Genomic DNA, 1,543 nt, shown 5'->3' with positions numbered 1-1,543 from the left:
TTCTCTTATTTCCTCTTGCTTAACCTTCTCTCTCTCTATTCTCTTCCAATTAACTTTGATTAAAATCCACAAACTTCAGAACTACAACTTTCTTTTCATACGCTTACTTAACACTTCACTTACCCTTAATACTTTTCTTTAGTCATCTCATCGTTTTTTGAACAATCGTATCCCCATCTAACACACCACCAAATCTCTCCTGTACAAATTTCTTATACTGTGTACTAATCAGTTGCAAAACTTTTAAATTTTGACTTGCATGGTCTATTTCAATTTCTTTTAGCTGGCTTTGCTTCTACTTTACACAAACTATGAAGTTATGTTGAATCATTCACGGAAGAAAAGACAGTGGCAAGGTAAGTAATTCTAAGAGTAAATTTTCATTTGAGAAGGCCTAAAGACTGCAGACTGAAATCTATTTTTTCTTTTTTCTTTGCTTTAAGGGTTTCTCAGCATTCATACGCAGTGAAATTACCTCTTATTAAAATTGTGAATCTCTCATCCTCCTAAAGTGAAGAGGGAGAAAAGATCTTAAGTGCTCTTTGCATATAATCTTGGTCCTAGAGTTGCAAACCTCTTCCCAAAATAATCCACTAAGATATTTTAGCATTTACAAAAAACATTCAAACCAAAACTTATAAATTTGCAATAAAGATATTACATGTCAGCTACAAATTTAGTCTCGATTTTTTAATGCCATAAAATTTATTTATAATGCCATAAAATTCTCCAAACCTGAAAAATATTTCCTTTCTATGTTGTCTGTCTTCATCTCTGCGACCTTAACCTGGATAAAACTGAGAAGACAGGGATGATGTCTTGCAGTTTTCTTGCCTATTATTTAAGTACGAAAACTTAAGTACACAATAAAAAAGAAAAAGAAATATATTATAAACTTACATACAAAATAAGAAAAGAAAAAGGCATTGCCATGTGCACAGCAGAAATAAACAGCAGTAAATTTCCATTTCAAGAAAGCCTATATAATAAATACCATGCATTGTGCTCTGAGTTGTCTATCCTTTCTTTGCTTCCTTGTAAGTTTTCTTTTGTTCTCTGCACTTTTCCCTCCTGCTCTCTCCCCTGCCCCAGACAGCTACAATTAAGTATGGAGACACACACACATATACATACACATATATGCATATATACATATAAACACATACATATACACATGTATGTACACTTCATACATATACTTAGCTATAATTATATTCATATATAGACATACACATTCATATGCCTCTATGTAAGACCATACTATACTTGTTTGACCTCTGTTTCTCTGAGGGTGAATAACCTCTTCCTTCATAGGTCTTTCCATATTTTTCTAAGTCCACCAGCATCATTTTCTATAATACAACAATATTCCAATCTTATCCTGTCTGATTATTTTAAATAGTCTAAAACAATATTGATTAATGTGGTAGATATATAGTGGAGTTTCCCTGTTTTTCTTTTGATTAAATTTATTTTATCTTCATTTGAGATCATGATTATTACCCCTGCTTTTTTTCTCTAATAAATTCTAGTCCTGGGCTTT

The 1,543-nt window shown here is 31.8% G+C and overlaps 1 long non-coding RNA gene across 1 annotated transcript; it reads left to right on the top strand.

Moving 5' to 3' along the window:
- Positions 1-278: 278 nt before the first annotated feature.
- LOC140525318 (uncharacterized) lies at positions 279-668 on the top strand. The gene is made up of 2 exons (XR_011973998.1): positions 279-356; positions 444-668. It is a non-coding gene; the product is annotated as an uncharacterized lncRNA (long non-coding RNA).
- Positions 669-1,543: the final 875 nt, after the last annotated feature.

The sequence above is a fragment of the Notamacropus eugenii genome, chromosome 2, assembly GCF_028372415.1.
Source record: "Notamacropus eugenii isolate mMacEug1 chromosome 2, mMacEug1.pri_v2, whole genome shotgun sequence".
Classification (NCBI taxonomy): domain Eukaryota; kingdom Metazoa; phylum Chordata; class Mammalia; order Diprotodontia; family Macropodidae; genus Notamacropus; species Notamacropus eugenii.
This window is presented reverse-complemented; position numbering and strand designations above follow the sequence as displayed.